Genomic DNA, 24,145 nt, shown 5'->3' on the forward strand with positions numbered 1-24,145 from the left:
AGCCACAGGTCAGTTCTTCAGAGTATCTGGAAAAGTGAGCTGTGGCTCACGAAAGCTCATACCCTGCCAGAAATTTTGTTAGTCTTTAAGGTGCTACTGGACTCTTGCTTTTTTCTACTGCTATCGACAGACTAACACGGCTACCCATCGTGATCTATCTCTGACTTACCTGTTTCTTGGTATGATTTTGCAACAGAACCTGCTATTCCTTGGACCCTGGTATTCTATCTGAATACTTGTCTGGTTCGAGGCTGAGAGTGTATGAGAGGCCCAGGAAGGTCACCCAGGAAGTTTCCATTTCAGAGTGGGGATTCGAACCTGGGTTCCCCAGATCGTAGTCCGACACCTTACCCACTGCACCACGCTGGCTCTCCTTAGAGTTAAAACAACCCATTCTGAATTAGATGGGCCATTCTGAATTAGATGTCTTAAGCTAAAATAAGGTAGTTTGATGGGTTCACGTGGGAAGCCCAAATTTAGGCTGCCATTAAAATCAAAAATACACATCACCTCCTGGAAGAGCTGGGATGAACTAGGAGAGAGCAAATGAAAATGGTGGAGTAACAGTTTAAGCTCACCATCAGTTAAACTCCCATTCTGCTTCAAGAAAGGCATTCTTAGACATCTGTTTCCTGCAGTAAAATTAGGTTTCCCTCTCTGTGGCAGAGCTGTGGTTTCGATTAGTTGGTCATTTTGTTCAGTTGCCTGTTCCAAGGAACAAGAGCGACATCATCAGGAAGGTACAATTTATCAAGTTTATAAATATTGCGAACTGTTATGTTTTTCACTTTCTGATCACTGTCGAGGTAGGATGTCTGGTCAACATCACTTTGCATTGTTCAGAGAAAGTTGGAATAGAGAGCCAGAGTGGTGTGGTGGTTAAGAGCAGTAGTTTGGAATGGTGGACTCTGATCTGGACAACTGGGTTTGATTCCCCACTCCTCCACAGGAGTGGCAGAGCTGGAGGCTAATCTGGTGATCTGGGTTGGTTCCCCCACTCCTCCACATGAAGCCAGCTGGGTGACCTTGGGCTAGTCATGCGCTCTCAGCCCCACCTACTTCACAGGGTGTCTGTTGTGGGGAGGGGAAGGGAAGGTGATTGTAAGCCGGTTTAAGTCTTCCTTAAGTGGTAAAGTTGGCAAATAAAAACCAACTCTTCTTCTAGATATGGACGTGTACGCACAATAGGTTGGATAGGACAGCCTTCTTCACAGAAGAACAAGTCTCACTGTTGAAGGTGGCCCAACAGATGGACAGGTTTGTGCAGTGTAGATACATGCACACACAAGACTAATTCACGCTACCTGAATCTCCTCCAAACTGAAACGTGTGTGTTCAGTGCCGTCAACTCACTTCTGGTTCATGGTGACCCTATGAAGCAATGTCCTCCAAAACGCCCTCTCATTAACAGCCTTGCTCAGGTCTTGGACACTGAGGAAATACTTCTGGGGATGATGCAAAAACTAGCCTCCCTGCATGCCGAAATAAGAAAAGGTCCCCATTTCATCCTGTCCTTTGTGTCAAGCACTAGTAAATGAATACCCAGAGATCTGTGACTTACAGACGTTTCCAGAAAAGAAAGAACACGTTTTCATACCATTTTCATAGCTGCTTAACTACATCAGAGGTCAGCATTTGCCTGACACTCCTTTCCATGAAGGGTTTCCCACTTGCATGTCCGGGTTCCTTTTTTAAATAGCAAAACCATCTTTTTTGGGTAATGCAAATGACAGTGTGGCATCCATCATTAAATGTCAGTTCTAAGAAGAAGAATCTAAATTCAGAATCATTGTCAGAATCCCATTCTCTATGAGGTCCTGGAAGATGTCTCTAGCAATGAAATTTGGGATTTTGATAAATTTCCTCATGATCTTCCCGTCATGTGAGAAACACTCTAATTTCCTGCTTGTGTTGATAATCTCATGGGTTTATGTCCAATTTTCTCATGCAACTTTCCCAATATTATATCCCCATCAATGCAGATGTTTCCTCACAGATCACCCTGACAGCATCTGGCGGAAGCATCAAGAGGCCAGGAGAGACCCTACGACTGGCCTGCATGGTGTCATTTGAATTAACGAGCAATCTTGTGAGCTGGTCCCGTCAGCCACTGGGAAAAGGCCAGGAGTGGATGGGAATCATCCGGAAAGACGGAAGCACAGCTTATAACCCTGCTTTCCAAAGTCGGATCAGCATCACAAGAGATACCTCCAAAAGACAAGTTTTCTTGCAGCTGAACAGCCTGAAAGCTGAAGAGACCTCCATGTATTACTGTGCAAGATACACAGTGAGAAAAAGCTTATCGTAGGCAGGCCAAAAACTATCCTGGTAGAAAGGAGAACTCTTTCATGCCTAACTGCACATGCCAGCTGAAATCAAGGCCATCTTTCCATTCATTAATTTCATTTATTTATTTCCTCAGCCACTGGGGCATGAAATGACATACTAGCGACACCAGGGACTTCAACTATTTCAGCAACCATCCTCCCTCCCCAGAGAATTTGGAGAATTGTCCTTCTAAAAATCAGCTAGAGAAAATATGTCAGTGTCAGAATTTCCATAAGTTTACTGTTCATAATTTGTTAGGTATGAGTGACGAGATTTTCCAATATACAGTTGGTTATTGTCCCCAGGTTCGTTGTACCTGTCGTCTGGTTTAAGTTGGCAAATTTCAGAATGCATTTTGGAATGGGTGAATGGGCAGCTAGTCAGAGTATTCAGTACATACCCCCTACGTATACGTTTTCCACTGATCAGTGTATGGTTTAAGCAACACCACAAAAATAATCTTGGTATAATCCTACACCAGAGTTTTAAAAAGAACTTTAAAGAGTTTTAAAAATGCCCCTAATATTTGTCTCATGGCTGGGATTCAAATGTCTTTGTCATTATCTCAACTATGATTCTGGATACAATTGACAGTAAGATTTTATTACATGGTCAGCTTATTAATGCTAAAGGGGGGGGGGGGTTGCTAAGTGCCTGGACAAGGGAGAAGAAGAAGAAGAAGAAGAAGAAGAAGAAGAAGAAGAAGAAGAAGAAGAAGAAGAAGAAGAAGAAGAAGAAGAAGAAGAAGAAGAAGAAGAAGAAGACTTGGTTTTTATATGCCGACTTTCTCTACCACTTAAGGGAGACTCAAACCGGCTTATAATCACCTTCCCTTCCCCTCCCCACAACAGACACCCTGTGAGGTAGGTGGGGCTGAGAGAGCTCTAACCGAGCTGTAACTTGCCCAAGTTCACCCAGCTGGCTTCATGTGTAGGAGTGGGGGGAAATCCAGTTCACCAGATTAGCCTCATGTGGAGGAATGGGGAAGCAAACCTGGTTCTCCAGATCAGACTCCACTGCTCCAAACCACCCCTTTTAACTACTATACCACGCTGGCCTTCAGCAGGGAGTAGGACTTCCAGCTCCAAGGTCCCTTCTTAATTTTATGGCTTCTCAGAAGACATCTGATTACATCACAGTTTTTGAGAACATGGGATAAATTTTTTCAAGGGATCCTGTTGCTTCATTAACTTTATAAAAGCAAATGAAGGGATTTGGCTCATTGCACTCAGTAGTTTATTGGCAGCTGTTTTGAAGTCTCGGTTCCTGACTGTGAAGATGAAGGGGGTTATTGTGGGCATAACAACTATGGTAATGAGGTACAACATTTTGTTGATCCGGGTGTCGCCTTGAGTCGAGGGTCTGAGGTACATAAAAAAGGTTGCCCCATAGAGGATGCCGACCACAGTGAGATGAGAAGAGCATGTGGAAAAGGCTTTTGATCGTCCACTGTCAGATGGGATACGGACTATTGTGGTGATAATGCATGCATAAGAAACCAGCGTGAAGAGAAATGAACCCCACATAACAATGGCCCCATAAAAGACGCCAATGAGCTCCATCAACATTGTGTCAGTGCAAGCTAATTTAAAAACAGGCCCAGCATCGCAGAAGAAGTGGTCAATGACATTGTGCCCACAGTAGGGATAAGCCCAGACAACAATCGCCTGAAAAAAGTTCAGCGTAAAACCACTGAACCACGTCAGCAATGAAAGAGACAAGCAGAGTCCATTCGTCATCTTGGCGTTGTACAGAAAAGGTTTGCAAATGGCTGTGTAACGGTCAAAGGACATGACAGTGAGGTTGAAGAACTGTGTGGCTCCCACTGAGAAAGCAACATATATTTGTGCCATGCAGCATGTGAAGCAGATGGTGTTTTGGTCCAAGGCGAGGTTGGTCAGCATCTTTGGTACCACCACCGTGGTGGTCCAGAGTTCACCCAAGGAAAAGTTGCTGAGGAAGAAATACATGGGTATGTGGAGCTTGGGCTCCATAAAGACCACCGTGATGATTAAACAGTTGCCTGAGACTGAAATGAGGTACATCAGAAGAACAACAGCAAAAAACGCCATCCTTATTCCATGTAGTTCAGGAAATCCCAGAAGAACAAACTCGGTTATTAATGTTCCATTGCCCATCTCCTTCCTTCCTTGACTAAAATATTAAAAAAAAAATTGTTCACATCAGCTTATCAACAAACAGACTCACATGTATTAATTTCATGATTCTTCATTATATGTATTTGTGGACATGTATCGTCTTAGTTGGGAATGTGGAATGGCATAGTATTGCCTGGTCTAATCAGATCTTGAAAGATAAGCAGGGTTGGTACTTGGGTAGGAGACCACCAAGGAAGACTTTGCAGAGGAAGGCAATGGGAAGCCACCTCTGCTTAATCACTTGCCTTGAAAACCCTATGGGGTCACCATAAGCTGTCTGTGACTTGATGGCACCATGCACACACACACACACACACACACATCCTCTTAGTTACGTGCTGAAACCATTTCTTCCAAACTTGACCCATATGACAAAAATATGTTATTAATTCACGCTTCTCTAACTCAGATTTCTAGTATTTATATATTCTTATTAACTTTCTACTGCTTTGAATTTTAAATTTAAATCTTTTTGAAAAGAGAAAGAGATGGATCGTATGTTTCAGAATAACTATGAAAATGCTATAAAGACTCTGGTGGTGGAAACTGCTGTCAAGTCACATTCAATTTATGGTGATTCCATAATATTGCTTACCTTTGAGTAACAATCCTGGACATTGTTGAAGGTCTCCTGAACAGAGATGGTTTGCCATTGCCAGCCTCTGCGTAGCAACCCTGAACTTCCTTGGTGGTCTCCCATAAAGCCTTTAATGACTCAAAGGTCTATTTTTTTTTCCTAAGTCACCAGGCAGATAAAATATGTTGCTTCTTGATGTAGGCGGATAAAGTTCAGGTAACTTTGTTTGCACATTGCAAGGCAAGATATATGTTATTGATAAGAGTCCACCACTCCAAACCACCACTCTTAAACACTATGCCACGCTGGCTTTCAAAATCTTAAGCAAAATCTGAGTCCAGTAGAAACTTATAGAGCAAGGAAATTTTTGAGCTTTTGTGAGTCAAAGCTCACTTTCTCATATACAGATAAGAATGAAGACCCATTGGTTTTTATGTCCAGGTCAGAAGGTGAGAGGGGTGTTACAAAGAAGCGACAGTTGGAGTCAAGATGCAGAGGTACAGTCCAAAGCACAATCAGCTTGAATAGTGCAAGGATATATGGGTGCAGGTAGGAAATGCAGACCATTAGTATCTATAATATGATAATTCTATGTCCCTGTTCAGCCATGGCTGGAGGGGTCCAGTGTTCTCAACTTGTTAATGGATTTGTTCAGCGGTCTTGCCCAAAGAACTGGCCCTTCTATCTGACCAAGTGAGCTTTGATTAACAACAGCTTGTACCCTGAAAAAATATGTTAGTTTTAAAGGTGCTACTGGACTCTAATTTGTTCTACTACTGCAGGATAACCCAGGTATCCATCTGAAACAATATTTAAAGAATTCATTTAGGATACTTCGTTACAGCAATCCCATTAGGAGAACCAGCCAACTGAAGTTAGGAGAAGTAACAAGAACACAGGGCAGAACACATCTCCTAGAAACCTTCAATGATACATACCCAAAAATTTTAGGAACATGGAATATTCTCTCTGACGTTCCAAAGGTTATCTTCTTGAAACTTTTGATCCATGATTGAGGGATGCAATTCCATCTTTTAGTACTAGAAACGTTTTTGTTTTGCTTTTTCCCTTCACCCAGAAATTCTAGTCACTTAAAATAAAATCTTTGGCATTCAATAAAACCCTGAATGACAAATCAGTGTGTTTATTGATAGTATTTGTATCATCACTCTTGCTAAATGATCTCTCTCCCCCCCCTTTTCTCTGGAAACCTGCTTGTTAATATCTGGAACATTTCCCAAAGGTGGTTCTCCAAGCCAACAACTAAGGAGAATAATTAAGGTTTCAGAAAGTTATTTTTAATATCCAGAGAGTCAATTCTCAAAGGAATGAATAAGGTTCATTTTTATTTCTGCCAAATACACACCCAACATCTAGAAGATAATGAAGTATTTATGGTTTTGTAGCTCATCAAAAGTTGTATAAGCAGTACAAACAGAAAGCTATTTTGAGATGAGGTTTCATGTTTTTAAGGAAAAACAGCAACAACGGCAAACAAGTAAACAAGGAACGATTAGAGTCCCAAATTTGACGGGATTCCTAAAGCTGTGAAACCATTTGAGTCCCTTCCCTGTCCAAACCCTGCCCTCCTCAGGCTCCAAAATCTCCAGGTATTTCCCAACCTGGAGTTGGCAACCCTGACTGGAGCTGAACATTAATCGTGATTTCATGGTTGATGCCATGAGCTGCTCTAAGCAGCTGGAGAAAACCAGGCTGTAAATATCTTAAATAAATGTACCGTATCATGTTCCCAGTGTAGTCAATCACTTAATTGCATGACTTGCACAAAGTTTGTTTGACAAGGGCCTAGAGTTGCCAACTCTAAAAGTCTTGGAGATTTTTTTTTGTGGGGGGAGTGCCTGGGGAGGTTGAAGTTTGCAGAGAGGAGGAACTCAACACTGATGTGATGCCAGAAACCATGTCCTCTGAAGTTGTAATTTCCTCCAGGGGAACTGATCTCTGTAGTCTGGATATCAGTTGCAATTCCAGAAGAACTCCAGCCCCCACCTGGAGAATGGTAACTCTACAAGGGCCTGGTAATGGTGTTTGTTCATAACGGAGAACTGGATCAAAGATCCGCTTCATTGTCCCACCAAGTAAGAGGAGACTAAAAGTCAAGTAGAGAATAAAAGTTTGGTACCAAGAGCACCACTAATGGTCTAAACTTCACAGTGGTAATTATCTTCCCTCGAAATTATGTACATCACTGTAATTGGCTTAGCTGACCAAAGCTCCAGTGACTTTTCAGAAGGTGCGGAAAACAGTAAACAAATCTGAAAGTGGCTATTAGGGCTGTCAATTCGGTTCGGCCCGAACTGAAAATCAGCCGAATTCTCCTTGATTCGGCGATTTTCAGTTCGGACGGATCCGAACTCCAAAATGAGAGTAATCCGGATGGCCGAACTCTTCGTGTTCGGCGTGTTCGGCGTGTGAATTCGGCGAATTCGGTGGTTCGGCGGAGACGCATGCGCAGGAGCTGATCCGGCCGCTTTCTCCCACGGCCAATGGTAGCCCAGCAGAATCTTCCCCTGGCCAATCAGAGCTTTGATTTGAAGTTTTGAACTGGCCAAGAGAAAGTTTAAAACGCCTGCCGCCCATCCCTTCCTTCCCCAGTGTTTGCCATTTTGGTGGCGAGATCCAGCCAGCAGAATTGTTGCAGTTGTGAGAGATCCACCTGTGTTCATCTTCTGGAACTGGTTTGAGGGTGTTTTGTGGTGTTTGTGTTGTGCGGGTGCGGGTGGTTGCTTTGCTTGGGGTTCCACGGTCCGGCCTAGCCCCCCCCCCTTGCCTTGAGAAGGGCGTGCGGTCTCCGTGCGGAGGCGCGAGGACCCTCTCGCCGCCAGCCGGACCTCCCGCGTTCCCATCCCAACCCCCGGTGCTTGGGTGCCACTTGAGTTCATCCAGCGCCTTCGGCTTTGGGTTGCCTCGTGTGGCCTGTGAGTGGTGCGGTGGGTTGCTTTGCTTGGGTTTCCACGGTCCGGCCTAGCCCCCCCCCCCGGTTGCCTTGAGAAGGGCGTGCGGTCTCCGTGCGGAGGCGCGAGGACCCTCTCGCCGCCAGCCGGGCCTCCCGCGTTCCCATCCCAACCCCCGGTGCTTGGGTGCCACTTGAGTTCATCCAGCGCCTTCGGCTTTTGCTTGCCTCGTGTGGCCTGTGAGTGGTGCGGTGGGTTGCTTTGCTTGGGGTTCCACGGTCCGGCCTAGCCCCCCCCCCCTTGCCTTGAGAAGGGCGTGCGGTCTCCGTGCGGAGGCGCGAGGACCCTCTCGCCGCCAGCCGGGCCTCCCGCGTTCCCATCCCAACCCCCGGTGCTTGGGTGCCACTTGAGTTCATCCAGCGCCTTCGGCTTTTGCTTGCCTCGTGTGGCCTGTGAGTGGTGCGGTGGGTTGCTTTGCTTGGGGTTCCACGGTCCGGCCTAGCCCCCCCCCCTTGCCTTGAGAAGGGCGTGCGGTCTCCGTGCGGAGGCGCGAGGACCCTCTCGCCGCCAGCCGGGCCTCCCGCGTTCCCATCCCAACCCCCGGTGCTTGGGTGCCACTTGAGTTCATCCAGCGCCTTCGGCTTTTGCTTGCCTCGTGTGGCCTGTGAGTGGTGCGGTGGGTTGCTTTGCTTGGGGTTCCACGGTCCGGCCTAGCCCCCCCCCCTTGCCTTGAGAAGGGCGTGCGGTCTCCGTGCGGAGGCGCGAGGACCCTCTCGCCGCCAGCCGGGCCTCCCGCGTTCCCATCCCAACCCCCGGTGCTTGGGTGCCACTTGAGTTCATCCAGCGCCTTCGGCTTTGGGTTGCCTCGTGTGGCCTGTGAGTGGTGCGGTGGGTTGCTTTGCTTGGGGTTCCACGGTCCGGCCTAGCCCCCCCCCCCCGGTTGCCTTGAGAAGGGCGTGCGGTCTCCGTGCGGAGGCGCGAGGACCCTCTCGCCGCCAGCCGGGCCTCCCGCGTTCCCATCCCAACCCCCGGTGCTTGGGTGCCACTTGAGTTCATCCAGCGCCTTCGGCTTTTGCTTGCCTCGTGTGGCCTGTGAGTGGTGCGGTGGGTTGCTTTGCTTGGGGTTCCACGGTCCGGCCTAGCCCCCCCCCCCCTTGCCTTGAGAAGGGCGTGCGGTCTCCGTGCGGAGGCGCGAGGACCCTCTCGCCGCCAGCCGGGCCTCCCGCGTTCCCATCCCAACCCCCGGTGCTTGGGTGCCACTTGAGTTCTTCCAGCGCCTTCGGCTTTTGCTTGCCTCGTGTGGCCTGTGAGTGGTGCGGTGGGTTGCTTTGCTTGGGGTTCCACGGTCCGGCCTAGCCCCCCCCCCGGTTCCCTTGAGAAGGGCGTGCGGTCTCCGTGCGGAGGCGCGAGGACCCTCTCGCAGCTGAGGCTCGCGCGACCCCATCCCACCCCCTCCACCGTGCTTGCGTGCCACCTTATCTGACCCAGCAAAACCGCCTCTGGGTTTTGCCAAGGGGAAAGATGAGTGCCAGGCGTCCAGGAAACAGGGGCCCTGGGGGGAAAGCACTGCAGAAGACCAGAGGGGTGGAGGGGAGGGGTAGGGGGAGGGCCTCGGCTCACCCCCGCCCTGTGCGTAGATCAGCTTCGGTGGCACCCTCAGGGGTGCAGCGGCGGATCGATTTCTCAGACGGTGCCTCCGCAGCTGCCAATCCTGCACAGGTGAGAGGTGATGCTCACACTGGTACAGGGACTGCTGCTGATGCTGCTGCTGTCCAGACCGTACCTCCTCCTGCTCCTCCCATTGTTGACGTGGAGGGGCCTGTCACGCGGCAGCGGGAGGAGGAGGAGGGGGTGCTGTCTGGGGAGGAGTTCGGGATGGAATGTTTCGATACAGATGCATTGAGGTATCTCACCCCCACTTCAAGAAGAGTGGTCGAGGAGTTTGCACACTCGATGGACAGCCCGCCGACTTTGCCTGCTTCTCCAACTCCCAGAAGCAGTTTGGGAACTACGGAATGTGAGGAGAGGGTGGAGGAGTCGCAAGAGGAAGAGTTTGTGTTGTTGCTGGAGCCATCTCAAACCCTTACCCCGCCGTCCCCTCCCCGCAAGGTCCCTAGACAGCAAGAGTCTGCCCCGAGCACCTCCAGGCAGGTTGCTCCTGCGGCAACCTCCGCGCACAAGCCGCATGGGAGCCACTTCACATCCTCGGTTTGGAAGCATTTCGAAGTGGCAGAGGATGATACCCGCATTGCCGAGTGCCAGCTCTGCAGGGCGCGGGTGAGTCGAGGGAAAGATCTCAAGCATCTCTCGACCACCGCACTCCGGAACCATCTCCGGAAGCACCACAACGCGGTGCTGCTCCAGGAGGAGAGACAGGCTGGTACTTCGCTGACAAGGGTTCCCGGGGCCACTGCACCGCCATCGTCTGCTGCTCTCCCCGTCGCGCCCCGTGCTGCGACTCCCCTAGAAAAGACCCGCCAAACCACTCTTTCAGAGATGTTTGGTGTGGGGGATGGCGTCTGTAGGATGCCGAGAGGTGGGGTCAGAGCAGCCACGAAAAAGGCCACTCGTCTGCTTGGCGAAATGATTGCCGTGGACGATATGCCCTATCGTGTTGTTGAGAAGGTTGGATTCCGCAGACTCATCCAATTCTTCGCGCCCTGGTACAAGTTACCATCTCGCAACACAATGGCTACATCCATTGTGCCATCGTTGTACGAGGGCGCAAAGGCGCATGTGAGGGCACAGCTGTCGCGCGCTGCCGGCGGCACTGTGCACTTCACATCCGACATTTGGACAAGTCTGAATGCGGAATCTTTCATCTCCCTCACCGCGCATTGGTGGCAACCACAGGACCTTGTGGGTGGGGGAGGGGTGGGCAGCGTTAGGCAGGGAGACTGTCGCCGGCCCGGCTATTGCAAGGCCATGCTACACGCGCAGGAGTTCGCGGAGGCGCACACGGCGGCCAACATCGTCGCCGTCCTGAAGCCACACATACAGAATTGGCTAGGCAGGGAAGTCACCATGGGATTCATGGTGACCGATGGTGGCGCAAACATCAGGGCGGCAGCAGGGCAATTGGGTGTTGAATCACGGATCTACTGTGCGGCCCATCTTCTCCACCTCGTGGTGAAAGATGCCCTGGGGCTCGGATCACAACCTGAATCCAAGATGGATGGGCAGACTCGCAACTTCCGGAAGCTCATGTTAAAATGCCGGCAGCTTGCAAGTCACTTCTCGCGCAGTCCAAAGGACAACTACGCACTGCGCGAGATGCAGGTCCGTGAAGGCGTGCCAGAGCACCGTGTGAAGGGTGATGTAGACACGCGTTGGAACTCCACTTACGCCATGCTCGAGCGTTTGGTGGAGCAAAAGAGGGCCCTCAGAGCATTTTTTCTGGAATCAGAATCCGTGGGGTCTGAGCGGCAGCTCAACCAACGTGAGTGGCAGATCATTGCTCAGACTGTGCAAGTGCTCGAGCCCTTCAAGCATTGCACAGAGATGCTCTCCTCGGACACGGCTACGCTGGCTCTGTTCACCCCCATGGCCCACAGGCTCCGTGTTAGGATGAGGACCTTTCAGCAGCAGTTCCAGGAACAGGGTGAAGATCACACAGCCTTGACCGGCCTAGTGACGAGGCTTCTTGAAGGAGTGTCCAACCGTCTGATGCCTGTCGCTCAGGAGCCAGTCTACATGTTGGCGAGCATGTGCGACCCGCGCATCAAGGGCAGCATTGCAGAGCGTTCCAGCGAGCTTCTGCGCTGGAGAGACAAGCTGTGCCAGCGAGTTGAGCGCTTGCGGGCCCAACGGGGGATTGACACTGAGGAGGTGGAGAGGGAGGAAGACTCCCTTGTCACCCATCCCACACCTTCAGCATCTTGTGCCGTCCCCCTGCAGGCCACCCCCTCGATGGCGATGGAGATGGACGTCATCGGGTGGGCAGTTGGCCCCTCCGCGGCTTTGTCTAAGCGCAGGAGACAGGACACGGGAGAAGCAATGGTAAGGGAGTACCTTTCTGAGCCCTACGAGCCACAGATGACGTGTCCGCTGACCTACTGGGCCGCGAAACAGTCAGTCTGGCCGGACCTCGCAGTCGTGGCCCAGAGGCTCCTCTCCTGCCCTCCTACGAGCGTCCAGAGTGAGCGGCTATTTTCTCATTTGGGTGAAGTTCTTCGCCCACAGCGCGCAAGCCTGGCACCCTGGCACGCTGAGCAGTTGGCATTCCTAAAGGTCAACCTGCCCTTGTTTGGCTTCCCCGACCTGGACACTGAGGAAGGATGAGGTTAGAAAAAGCGTGTTGTCGCCGCATGTCCTCGTGGACTGTGTCGGTGGGAATCTGGTGAGGCGCTCTTTCCCGATTTTTAAAAAACAAAAAAAAAGGAGAAAGCATCCATTCCCCTCTGCAGACTAATTTGACCACTGACTAGCCAAAACGAGGTCTAAAGCTGTAGTCAAGACTCAAACTCCGTGTGCTCCCTAACTTCTCTAATCACCTTCTCTGTATTTTTTTTTGCATCCCGGATGAGCTCTGGTGTTTCTTTCTTCTGGCTGACATCCTGGAGGCTTCTACTGCACCCGAGCTTCATGCAAAGAAAGGTGAGACTTTATCTGGTTCATGGGCTTCCCCTTCCCGTTTTCTCCCCAAGCGTTCATGTGTCTGGTCCGGAATTCTCACTGTAGAACAGGGGTCCTCAAACTACGGCCCGAGGGCCGGATCCGGCCCTCGGAGGGCTTTTGTCTGGGCCGGAGACCGAGAAAGCCAGTCCCCCCTTGCCCACCTTCCCAGAGCTTTTCTGGGCTTCCTGGCGGCGTGCGCACAGCCAGAAGCCTCCCTCCCGCCCCAATCGCCCCCTTCCCTATTCCCTCTCCAGCCCAAAACCCCTTTCCTGGGCGCACGAGGCATCTTGCCGCCTTGCGCGCCGCCCACTCGCCCCCTTCCCCCTCTCCCTCCCACCCTCTCCAATCCAAAATCCCCTTTCCTGGGAGCACAAGGTGTCTTCCTACATCGCACGCCGCCCAGTTGCCCCCTTCCCCCTCTCTCTCCCACCCTCCCCGGCCCTTGGGGGGGGCTGGGAATATCTCCAGGGAGAAGAAAAACACTTGTGGTCACTTATGCACAGGAGGTCTTGCCTTGGATTTGCCGCTCTCCAGATGCACATATTCCCCATCCAAATTCTCAGAACTCACAAGAAAGCTCTCCCCTTCCCCGGGCAGGGTTTGGAGAATTTGGATGGGGAAAATGTGCATCTGGAGAGCGGCAAATTCAAGGCAAACCCTTCAATAAATAAATGGCCTTGGTTTTTACATGCCGACTTTCTCTACCACTAAAGGGACACTCAAATCGCCTTACAATCCTCTTCCCATACCCTCCCACAACAGACGCCCTGTGAGGCAGGTGGGGCTGAAAGAGCGCTAACAGAACTGTAACTTGCCAAAGGTCAGCCAGCTGGCTTCGTGAGTAGGGGTGGGGAAGCCAACCAGGTTCATAAGATTAGCCTCCGCTTCTCACGTGGAGGAGTGGGGAATCAAACCCGGTTCTCTAGATCAGAGTCCCCGCCCCAAACCGCCACTCTTAACCACTACAGGGGGAAGGGCTGGGCTTGTAAGGAGGATGCTTCTCCGGTGAGCCGGCACGCGCCGCCGCCGCCACCTCCCCCGCAACAGTCTGGCCCCCAACAGTGTTTGAGGGCAGTGAACTGGCCCCCTGTTTAAAGTTTTAGGACCCACGCTTTAGAACAACACGTAGCAGAAGGGGGACCCCTTCACGCGTAATGCTCATGAGTTGCCGTTGTAATGTTCGGGATTGGGCTGTGTGTGGAGGGAATTCAGTGTAAGAATTAGGCCTGCTGCCACTTCTGCTCTGCTCCCCACCACTGTTCCTGATTCAAGTCCAGAAGCTTTCATCACGAGTCGTTCCCCATTCTGATTTGGCTTGAGAAAAAAAAAAACCTGTCAGTGCTGAGGGACTACTTTCTGTAGAGTTGTGGCTGTTTGCCAGTCTGTCTCCCTTCCTCATTTCCCCTTTTTTTTCCCCTTCGCAGGTCAGATTTTCCTTTCTGGCGTGAGCCATCCAGGAAGCCTCTACTGTCACTGAGCGCCATGTAATTGAACTGTGGGACTGATCTGTCGCATGAGCTTCCACGCCTCTCATGACCCATTGGTTCTAAAGGATTAATGTTCCGGTTTTCCACACAGGCACAAAGACCACACATCACGGTGTGGGCCGCACCCATAAACGTTCTTCACGCTAATGTGGGTGGGGGGGTGGTTCCCTTAACTCGAAGGCCAGTGATGACACCTTGGGCACGCACACTGAAAAGCTCCTCTGTCTGCACGCAGCTTGTTGATGTGTCGTACCGGAGAGGGCTGCCCTGGACACAGGCGCAGTAAAACCCCTCTCCCCCAATTGCTCTGAGGCCTTCCCTTAATGGTGTAAACCTTGAGTTTTTCTTTAAAAAGGAAACATTGGGGAAATGTCTGTAACCTTGTGAGTCTTCCGGAGAACACTTGTGTAATGCCAAATAATAACTTTTCCTTTATTAAAATTTAAAAATTTGAAAAAACCTCAATAAAGCAAAATTTTAAACAGAACAAGTTTAAATACAAAAACATTATTGAACTTGGTGTTCTCCTATGGCTCCCCGTGGTTCTGGTTAGCGCCGCTCCTCCTCCAGGAGCGACACGCGTTGCTCGAGGTTTTCCACTGCAGAGGGGGGGGGGAAACAGTGTTGACATGTCAGTTCACAACTTTAATGTGTTGAAAGGGGGGGTTGCAATGCCAGTATCAATGACTGTATGGGCAAAGCGTTGGCTGAACTGAGCCGCCACCCAAGTCACAGCGCTACTCAGGTCATAGCTCCCCAAGTTGCTTAAAATTTTCTTAGAAATAGAATACTTAGAAAGCCTTCAGGAAGAACTGTAGAGCTAGGCCCATGTTGCAGGTCATGTGTGGGGTTTTTTTGGGGGGGGGGATTTGGAGAAGAGAACACAGATAGTTGCAGCCTGGCCGCTTCTAAGCGAGTTAAGCAATGTGGGCTTCCAATGTGGTCCCTCATACTACAGAAAAATGGTTCAAATCACTGCAAGGACTCACCGGAGGCACGCAGCTCTCTCACCAACCCCCATATTTCGCACTCTGGCCCATGACCAGGGTATCTGTAAGAGGAAAACCTTGTTCAGTAAGATCGTTCGCAGTGGGCGGCTGCCTTAATTTTCAGGTGGCGGTCAAATTGGGCAATAGTCCGTTGCAAACCTTAAGCCTTACACAAAGAAGTGATGGGAGGGCATGAGTTTGAGTGTGCCACGGCTTACCGTCTTATCAGAAGAAGTGAACACTGGCTCACGAGAGATCATCCCCTCCAACCCCCCTTTTATGCAAGGCTTCAAGGTGCTACTGAAATCTTGGGCTTGTAAATGGATAAAAACAGTAAATTGAAGTTAGGACCAGATGATGACATTGCAACATGTTGAAGCGGCCATTCATGGGGGAAGCATGCTGTGCGGGCTAATGCTCATAGGCTCAGTGAGTCTCCGCTAACTGCAGGCCAGAACACAGTCCGAGACACAGACTGTGTATTTAAACCTGCTGGAGGGTCGGAGGGTGATGGCAAGGACACAGAAAGTGGGCCTTTGGGGAGTGTTAAATGATGGGAAAGGTGGGGATGGCAACAACTCCTGTTACGGTCCTGCCCAGCCTACACTCCATACTCACCGCTCTTGGGGGCACTGCTGAATGCCCTGTTGCCCCGCCATGTCCATTCGGTTTTCCGCCTCTGGGGGGAGAGGGAGATAGAGAAGGAGTGTGGTTACAATAACGCAAGGCCACCCAGAAATTGCGCTATGTGCCACTCTTAGACTTACGCTCCACAAGTGTGAGTAAGCGTTGAGCTGCTGCCCTCCTTGTCGAGGTGTGAAGTTGGCTGGGAACCCCTGTAAATTTACCCAAATCAAGATTTTGCCCAAAACTGTTAGGTGATGTGGTATTTTAATTGGAAATTTCAGCAGGGTGGTTATTGTTACCCTGCTGAATCCGTCCATCTTCATTCAAACACTGTGGGAGCAATTTCCCGGGGGGGTAATTAATTGGCCGTCCCAACGGAGACCCCACCCACCGCTCAAAATACCAAGCTTTCCATTAAAGGTATGATTTCAGCATCCCGTTTCAAGAGATCAACATTCTGTGTTGACGGGGAAATGCTGAAGACATGAGAAGGGGCATTAGATGCGAGAGATCCCAAGTCCAGGGAAACATGGCACCCTGGCTTGTGCTTGAAAATTGTCCAGGAATGTGATGCCCCCAGAATAAAAACCTAAAAAAAAATTTCAACGCTTCCCCGTGGTGTCATACCTGGGCCATTAAACGAAGCACTGGTTTGACACATTCACCTTTCACTGTTCATAACATGCACTCACTTGTAGAGTGCAATGATTTCAGAAGGGAGAAACAAATTTTTTCTAGCTAAGCTCATCATGAAGACCAGAGCAAACATTTTACATGGACGCAGCACCCAAAAACCAGATTGTGTTGACTTTCAGAAAATTATTACAAAAGGCTTGGATGAAGCTTGGAGGAGAAGCTTGGATCCTCTCTGCCCCTGAGGCGGGGGCAAAAAAAAAAAAAAAAAAAAAATGACTCGAATCAAGGGCCAGCAACCACGATGGGAAGAATGTAAAATTTTCTTCCTCTCTAGGCGCTGCTTGAGTGCCTGTAAAGTTGATGTTAAGGAATGCAAGAAGGTAGGAACATAATAGAATATCCTGTGCACACTTGAGATTGGGATGAGAAGGGGACACAGGGAAGGCAATGTGCATCTGGTGTGAGGGTGCAGGGTCTGGTTTGAAGAGTGCTTGGGTTAGTAATCTTCTAGGCTTTAGCTGGAGATATCACATTGGATCTCCAGCACACTTTGAAAACAGTAAGCGGTAAAGGTCCTCACATTGGCACATAATCCCAATGAATGCCCATGCACCCCAATCCCCACCCTCCTCATGCTCCACCCCTGAATCTCCAGGGAAACCCTCATCTGCACATTGGCAACCCTACCCGCAGTTTTGCAGAGATGACCGAGGTTCACCAGCATGCAGAGAAGGGGAAGGTAGAGTTGGGATTCCCCCCCCCCCAAAAAAAAAGCCCTGAAAGGGAGAATGAGGGAGGGCAAGGTCATTCAATTGCATTCCATAAGCAACTTAAACCGGAAGACCAACCAGATTTGCAGAGTGTCATGTCTTCATTGTCTTGTGATCCCCCTGCTGTGAGGGTGGGAGCTTGGACTCCTCTTGAAAGCTTAAACCCCCGAAAATAGTAAAGGGCTTTCAATGGCAAATCCATAAGTTAGAAGGAAGGTGACTCTACCTGGAAGGAACTACACGGTTACCTAAAGGTGGAATTACAGCCTGAGGCAGGACCAGATGTTCCCATTAAAGTCTGAAAATGTACGTTGATGTCCCCTAATGTGTCATTAGGCCAACAAAATAAGCCCATCACCTAAAAACAAAAGGTCTCGGTAAAGCGATTGACTCACCCCTACGAGCGGCCAGCTCTGCGCGGGCCGCATTCCGAATCTCCATCAGCCGCTCGTAGTGGGGTGGTAGTTCCCCCCCCAACAAGTCGAACATCTGGAGGGCGATGATTAGGAGGCTAAACCTCCTGTAGCAGGCGTTGGCGGTCCTCCGCGCATATCCCGCGCGAGAGAGAAGCCGCGCAATCCTGATAAACAAGGGGCGTTGGGGGAGGTCGCTGAGGGTCACGTCAAAGGCCAGCCCATGACGGACAATGATCCTCAGCATCTCCTCGACCTCAACGCCCCTCCACTGCAGGGCGCGTCTTGCTCTCCCCGCCATGTTAGCGCACGAGGTCGGACTAGTGCTGGGGCGGAGCTACGCGCGGCGTGTTGGGGTGGGGTTGGGTTGGGGAATGACGGGAGTTGCCTGGCGGGAGATTTGAAAGTCTGTGAAAACACTTCCTCAGCGGGGGAGAGGGAGAGGGAGGTGGGGGAGCAAAGCTTTCTGTTCTCCCCCTCTTCCTTAACCAATATCGCTTCTCAGATTTTGGGGCGCTGGGGTTAGTGACTGACAGCTGGCCTGGCTGAGCTTCCGTTTCACCCCGCCACAAGGACAATTGTCCACGGTCTAACATTATTCTGCTACTACAACTCCTTGGGTAGGTGTGTGGAACTTCTGCCTCGCCAGACGCCACAGACAGAACAGTCACGAACACCAGTCTGGACCAGTCTGAAACGGCCGGGACTCGAGTCGGGACTCCCGAGTCGGGAGCGCCGCTCGGCCCCTGACCGCGGCCGGCGATTTGACACCTGTCAAAACAATGTAGCTGTCACCTAAGCGAACGCCACCTGGTTTTCGGACTTTAGAAGAAGGTTGCGCTTTGAGTCGGACGTCCGTCTTTTGCGCGAGTGGGGGAAACACCACCACTTGGGGCGGGCAGCCTCTTCACTCAGTTTAGGCTGTCTTTAACGTGGACAGCGAGCTGGAGCGCAGCGCTAGCAGCCTGTGTGTGTGATGATCCATCGTCCCATCAAACGACTTAGGCTACCACGGACCTCATTCTCAAAAGCTGGGAAATCGCGTGTAATGGTCTTGAATCCAGCGTAACTTTGGCCCCCGCCCCCCTCCAAGGCTCTTTGCGACCGGGGCTTGACAAAAGCCTCCTGAGTCCGGGCGGCGGCCAAAGAACTAAGTGGAAGATATGGACGGGAGAAAACACACACGGAGAAAAAAAAAAAGGGGGGGGGCACTGGTTTCCCTTCGCAACCACTATAAGTTGTGCGATCGATGCTTATCTTTCGCGCCTCACCCCGGGCCCGGGGTGCGGTATGTGTGGATTGCATGTGTGTGGGCAACAATTTCAGAAGGGAGAAACAAACACAATATTGCAAGGTTATAAGAAGCCTGCTTTACCATGCTGATAATTTTCCTTGGGTGTTGGTAGAAACGACAGCTCACCAAGCTGAGGGTCGTCAATCGCACTAGCATATAAGCCGCTCTAAAAGGAAAGGAGGAGGGGGAGGAAACTGAACTCTCTAAGTTTCCCCCCCCCGCCCTTTTCTTCCTTTCTGTCATCCGATTTTAAAGCGGCTTTTTTTTTGTATTATTTTAATTTTGTGTATTGTGTGTGTGCATAGGCATCACATGAATTGTAGTCCTCCTCACAAGGGAAGGTGAGACAGCCCCCTCCCAAAGAGACAGCCCCAGCATTCCAAAGTCCCCTCTAGTTGGTAAGAAGGGAGCCACCCCCCCTCCCGTCGTTTCAAGATCTATTCTTTAACAGTGAAGGTGGGGTTGTTATTGGCCAAACCCCGAGCACAAAAATTGAAATTTTTTTTTTGAGGATTAGCTCCGCTGACGGCGTGTCATCGCACCCACCGCAAAGGCGGGAGCCTCCGTGCAACGAGCGATTTCAGGCTAATGAAGGAAAGCCGTGCAATGGCGGGGGTGGAAAAAACTCTGGGAAAACCAATAGGAAAACACCAGGGTGGGGTGCGCTAACGCTCGGGCCATCCTGGTTTTGGACGGCCCACCCACCAATGCAGGAAAGTCTCCCACCACCGCATGGTCTCCCAAAGACACCCACCCTGAGATCACAGGGACCCCTTTCCCTCGACAAACAAAAGCACCCCTGGCAGACCAGCACCTCCCGTGGTCTGAAGAACCTGTCGGCTAATGTCGCTATCTCTTTAACGGACAGCACCTTGACTGGATACCTGTCCAAACACCAGGAGCACTCAGATACCCTTCATGCCCCGGGACATAAAAATTTGCATACACCTAACCCTCTGGTGCAGACCGAGATTGCGCATTATGAGCATGAAGGGCCCTGGCCCCCTCCCCAGAGCATGCCAAGGCAACTTGTAGGAAATGTTGTAAATGTTGCTGTGTTTGCGATTCTATCTTTTACCAGTATAGGAGAGGCCCCCCCCCCCGAGAAGGCGATTCCTGCCCCTGTGGAATCGCCCTGTCAGGAAGAGACCTCAAGGTCGTGGTTACATAGTTAGCCCGCTCAGTGGGCTGACTATCCAAAACCAGAAAGGCCCGAGCGCAATCCAAGAGACCCTCACGGGTCTAGTGGGAGGACCGCATTTACTGGTGGGTGCGAGGACATACCACCAGGGAGAATTAGCTCACAGCTAATGGAGTGCACCTCGGTCTGACTTGGTGCCCTCGCCCCGGTTACCTTCTGCAGACTGTGTCCACTGTCCAACTAAACCTCTCGTCCAATTCTTTTTTCTCATATGAGTAAGAATAAGAAACCAGGAAGCCTCACATGCACATGGGTATAGGAATGTTATTAAAAATGCTTTATTAATGGAAGTGTAAATTTATTGTGTACCAGGATGCCTCTCTCTCGCCATATGCAAATGCCTCTCCTCCCCCAAAAAACGCCTCCCGGCTCAAACGTGATATCCCTAAAGGAAGGTCCGCAGCTCAAAAGGCCGCGAGAACAGGGAGGATTTACACACACCCCCTTACGGAGAAGTCCGAGAAAGGCCGATCTCGGCCGAAGTGACTGCACCCTGCCCCTCTCCCTCATCTGTTAAGTCTGTTCTTTGACCTTAATAGGCGGGACTACCATTTCTCGGCTTGCCCCTTTGGAAAAATTGGCTGGGAAGTGGGAACTGGGAACAGTCAGGATCAGGAAATTGATGGCATTTTCACTATGGTGCTCGCGGGAATGGAACTGCCAGATCTGGCCTTTGCCCTGGAAGCCCAGGCGAGTTATCGTCAGGCCGGTTTTGGACCACCAGCCCACGGCCAGCACTAGGCCGGCTCGGTAAAGAGTAGGGGCTAGAAAGTCGTCCGGATCAAGGGCACCTGTAGACGCACCGAACATGGCGACCGACAAAAAATTGCAAGCAGCCCACACTAAGGAGGTCAGAGACAGACCCAATCCCCCGCACATGCCCCTGCAGGTCTCCAAACGGAGCACCTGATATTTAGCCGCACTAGGAGTCCCCTCCCCACCACACAGCCACAGGTGCCCCAGCATGCCAGTATGCTCGCCAATTTGCATACGACAGCCCCTCCAGTCCTAAGACAGTAATTGCGCATAAATGTCTCACTGAATGTGTTGCTGTTTGTGTATTTTGTTTGATCTATCTTTTACCAAGTATATGGAGGCCCTTCCCGAGGACGCGATTCCAGCCTGACCAAATGGAATCGCGTCGTTAGTCAGAGCCTCGAAGGTTCGCCCGGATTTACCCGCACGGCGGGATCATCCGGTCCGAAACCAGAATGGCGCGAGTGTAAGCCAACGAGGTCACCTTTGGTGACTCGCCGGATAGGCGCCACCCCCGAGAGCTCCCATAGTGAAAACTGCGCAAGCGCAAGTCCTCATGATTGATGAATGGCCACGCAAGGCGAGGGCATCAGTAGATCAGCCCTAAAAGGATACAGTGGGCAAAAAACCAGTGCACAGGCAGGGTCCCCCCCGGAATCCCAGACAAAGAGACCCCTTGATGACAGGCGGAGGTGCCAGAGTGAAATGACATAGTAATCTAATTGTGCCCCGAGCATGTCCATGGATCCAACCAGATTGCCTTGCAAGGCAGTATGTAAATCACCCCCCACGCCCCCTTAGCCAGGCCATCCCATTACCAACCCCCGAGACAGGCCAGGCCACAAAGAGTGCTACCGAAGAAGCCCGAAGATAGCCGAGCCCAGCCGATTGCCAACGGAAGAGGCAAGGAAGTCTTTTTGTTAGGCCCCCTCCCCCTTACTGTGGGGAGGAGCGAATTGCGCTAAATGTGTACCTCACCCTTCTGCTAGGAGGGGAACGAGATTTTCTGCTGAACAAATAAACCAGAGGCATGTCGTCTTCCTACTTTTTTCTTTTATTATTTGAAACTTTAAAAAGGGTACAAATTCTTTCCTTCTAAATTTTAAAATCTGGCAGCCCCGCGTAAGGTTTTTTCTTTGTTTCCTATGCACACTGTTATGAGTCCATGTATATTACTGTAGTCTGTTAGTTTAGCCATCAAAGGTTGACTTAAGAAAAAAAGGAATGTTTTATTTGGTATTGTTACATTAACCGGATGCTTTGACTTATGCACCCATGCATCCGCCACGGAATAAGCTCTAAAATGTAACCATTCACACTTCTTGAGAGGTTGTTGTCCAACTTCCCTAGCCGGCCCACGTTTTTAATCTAAGATTTTAGTATAGTACAAACGGTCATCCCAAAACACCATTGGCCAACACAACCCCACCCCGTTGTCCCCTCCCCAAGCAAGACTTCAATCAATACGTGTTAAGTGTGCCGGCATGTCAGACGTTGTCTTCAGGCGGCGAGGAGGGGAAATGATAGCATACTGGCCTGCCTAAATCTCCAGGACTGGACCTGGCAACCCGGTATGAAAAAGCACTGCTTTCCAGCCGCGCGCCCGCCTCAAACGCTACTGTGAGTGAAGTCGCGGCGGGCGCGGCTTCTTTGAAACTGACACACAGCCGCTCTCACCAGCCCGGTCCGTCATCAGGATGGAACAAGACGAAGACGCCAAGCCAAGGGCCGTTTCTTGTGAGACTGAGGAGCCAGGTTCCAGTAAAACCTCCGTTCCAGTAGCAGCCATTTCGCAGACAGCTCAGCTGACACAACCACACGTACTACTCAATGCGAGCTGCTCCCCCTCCCAACTTCCTCCGATGCTCAATGGGTCGTTGCACTGCAGTAATTCTGTCTGTGTCGCCACAGACAGAACTGTCACGATTGTCACGAACACCGGTCTGGACTGGACCAGAGGGTTTGGCACATGTCAATTTCACGGCCGGGAGCACTCGGTCTCTGACCGCGGCCGTCGATTTGACAGCTGTCAAACACTTGCCTTCTTCACCTAAGCGAATGCTGCCTGGTTCTGATTAACACAGAAGGTTGCGCTTTGAGTTGGACGTCCGACTTTTGCGGGGGGGGGGGAAATCACCTTGCAGTGATGTTTCAGAAGCCCCCACACTTGGGGCGGGCGGGCAGCTTCTTCACTCAGGCTGTCCGTAACGTCGTGGACAGCTGAGCTGGAGCGCAGCGCTTGCAGCCTGTGTGTGGATCCATTCCATCGTCCCATCAAACGGCTTAGGCAACCACGGCACGGACCTCATTCTCAAATGCTGGGGAAGTCGCGTGTCATGGTCTTGAATCCAGCGTTACTGTCTTCCGCCCCCGACCCCCGGGCCCCGGCTACAACCTTTGCAACCGGGGCTTGGCAAAAGCCGCCGGGCGGCGGCCAAAAAACAAAGTGGGAGTGGGAGATTATAGACGGGGGAGAAAACACACACAGAGAGAGAAAAAAGGAAGGGGGGCCAATAATTTCCCTTCAAGTTCAACCACTTTTAGTCGTGCGGTGCGATCATGCGATGCTTATCTTTCGCGCCTCACCCCGGGCCCGGGATGCAGTATGTGGATTGCGTGTGTGGGCTCTCAAAGTCCAATGTGTACAGTGATTTGTGCAAACTTGAAAATGCAGCTGCTGAGCAGCCGAGTAACTTGAATCACGGACCGCTATGCTTTGCGATGGGCGGTGGGGGGGGGGTTCCTTCCCGGATCCATAATCTCGACTCCCTGGGAACCCATCCTTACCAAACTTGGCGAGCCTTTCATTTAGGGTCAAAATCAGCCATGCTGAAGGTCTTGGACGTCCCGCTCAAAATATGCCCCTCCCCACGCAGCCGCGAGCCGCCGAACGAGATGTTCTTATTCGGCCGAATTTTTCTCCGAACTTTGAATTCCGGCCGAATTGAACGGATCCGAAGCGGGGGAGTTCGGAATTCGGCACGTACCGAACCCAGAAGGGCCGGATTCGGCCGAATCCGAAATGTACCGAATTTTTTTTTTTTTGACAGCCCTAGTGGCTATGAAATGTCCCTGTGTCACTAAGAGGTGGGAGAAGGGAGTAGGCAGGACATTGTCAGTTGGATCTCTCACAGTTTGTGTCTTTTGTTGTTGTTATCATGACACAGCTGACTTATAGCTACCCTGTAGGGTTTTCAAGGCAAGAGACGCTTGGAGGTGGCTTGCCACTGCCTGCTTCTACATCATGACCCTGGCATTCTTTAGAAGATCTCCCTTCCAAATACTAGCCCGGGTCAGGGCTGAATGCATGTGACAGGCCCGAGGTCACCCAGCAAGTTTCCATTGCAGAGCGGGAATTCGAACCTGCGTTCCCCGGATC

The sequence above is a fragment of the Euleptes europaea genome, chromosome 18, assembly GCF_029931775.1.
Source record: "Euleptes europaea isolate rEulEur1 chromosome 18, rEulEur1.hap1, whole genome shotgun sequence".
NCBI lineage: Eukaryota > Metazoa > Chordata > Lepidosauria > Squamata > Sphaerodactylidae > Euleptes > Euleptes europaea.